The sequence below is a fragment of the Acanthisitta chloris genome, unplaced genomic scaffold (assembly GCF_000695815.1).
Source record: "Acanthisitta chloris isolate BGI_N310 unplaced genomic scaffold, ASM69581v1 scaffold3296, whole genome shotgun sequence".
Taxonomy (NCBI): Eukaryota; Metazoa; Chordata; class Aves; order Passeriformes; family Acanthisittidae; genus Acanthisitta; species Acanthisitta chloris.
The window spans coordinates 24,599-26,386 of record NW_008678522.1 but is presented as its reverse complement, the minus strand read 5'-3'; the positions used below and the strand labels follow the sequence as shown (position 1 = coordinate 26,386).

The 1,788-nt window shown below is 50.5% G+C and overlaps 1 non-coding gene across 1 annotated transcript; it reads left to right on the top strand.

The window, feature by feature from the left end:
* The first annotated feature begins 124 nt into the window (after positions 1–124).
* Positions 125–210, top strand: TRNASTOP-UCA. The gene has a single exon. It is a non-coding gene; the product is annotated as a tRNA-Tyr (tRNA).
* Positions 211–1,788: the final 1,578 nt, after the last annotated feature.

Below are 1,788 nucleotides of genomic sequence, written 5' to 3'. Positions count from 1 at the left end.
CTGGGGGTGCAAAGTGGGAAAAAGGGTGTAGAGAGCATCCTGCTGGAAAAGCGCTCCTCACCCTTACTTGAGAGTGAGAGAGCGGTGGGGGTTTATATACGGTGTCATGAGGACCGACAGAGTTGCCCGGATGACCCTCAGTGGTCTGGGGTGCAGGCTTCAAACCTGTAGCTGTCTAGCGACAGAGTGGTTCAATTCCACCTTTCGGGCGAGAAGATCCAAGCGCCTCCCAAGCCTTTTTTGTCCCGGTCGAGCCCGGCACCGGGCACAGCACTGCCCACTGTTTCCCAAAGCAAAAGGCAGTGCCCACCCTCTATCCAACGTGTCACCGTGCAATTCCTTGTAAAAACCCATTTTGCTTACCCTCTTTCCGCCTTACTCCCACGGTACTGGATCTTTGTGCTGGGCAGAGCCAAAGGAAGGAAAATCTCCCAAGGGTGCCTGAGTGATAATTCAGATTTTAATAGGATTTTCTGCTAAGCAGATCTTTGTTAAACGGTGTCACACATCCTACAAGAGCAGAAAAGAAGTAAATAACAGAAGCCATTCTCTAGATCTGCTCCATATTGACGATAACCCGTCTCCCACCCACGCTACAACAAAGATGCCTCACTTCAGCAGTGAGCACGGGTGCTAATAATGTCACCCAGCCCCACAAAAAATAAAGGTTACCGTCAAGCTAAAAAACATATTCTTCAAGCAGAAGGCATTTATTTCATGATATCCTATTGCAACGACTCCAGCGGATGATTTGTGGAGCCTCCGGCTAGGATGAAACCCCAACCACCCCCACTGCAGGGGACAGCCAGGATTTGAAAGACATTTTCACACTATCTCCTGGCCCCACAGGCAGGAAGGGCGATTCTGCCTGGGTGAATTCCAAAAGAAACACCGAGCATATTATCATGTCTCTGGTGTTTCTGGGTGCTTTTTGAGGGGTGCAGTGCTATCCGGAGTTAAGTAGGTGAGCATCCCTGAGGATCTAAGGCAGAATGACTGTGCTTCCTTTACATGAGTCACTACAGCTGAAGGCCTGGGGGGAGAGGGGAAGGGCACCGAGTGCCTTGACACCACTCCTGATGGAAGCTACTGCTTCCAGCCTGCAGAGCCTGAGCTGGCCTGAGAGGAGCAGACACAGTGCCAGCACGGCCCGTTGCTCCAGGAATACACTATGCCGTTACAGGAAATCCAGAGGGAAGAGCCCCTCTGAAGCTCGTGCAGCGTGTGCCAGCTTCTGTGTCCTTGCAGTAGATGTGCGTGCGCTCTTCCCGGCACAGCTGGGAGCACCCTGAGTCCCAGATGGCTATCTCTCTGCACCATGCTGCTCTGCCTACCAGCCAGCCCCTCCTCTGCCCATAATGAACTTTCTATGTGGAATTTCTCTGCGGCCTCAGAAATTGGTATCTGCACCACGGTTTGGCTGAGGGGTTTTGTTTGGGAGGTGGGGGGGAAGCGCTGGAAAGGCCTTTGCCCAGTAGTGGGCAGCTGAGAATGTTAACGCTTGATGTCAGTTACCAAGTAGAACATAATACGGCTCTTTCATGTGGTGTTTATAACTGAACATGCTGTTTTGTGTCAGCCTGATTTTTTTTTCCTTCCAAGAAGTAGTTTTGGATTAAATTATGACAATTACATTCTTATATTCACCCCCCAACACCAGCCCCCACCCTTGCCCTGCGTGCACACAAACACAAATGGGAATTATGTGCTCTGAGCCCAATTTGAACTATACAGCCTGGGATCTGTGCCTGGCATTGAGATCACTTCTTTTTTTTTTTTTCTCCAGAA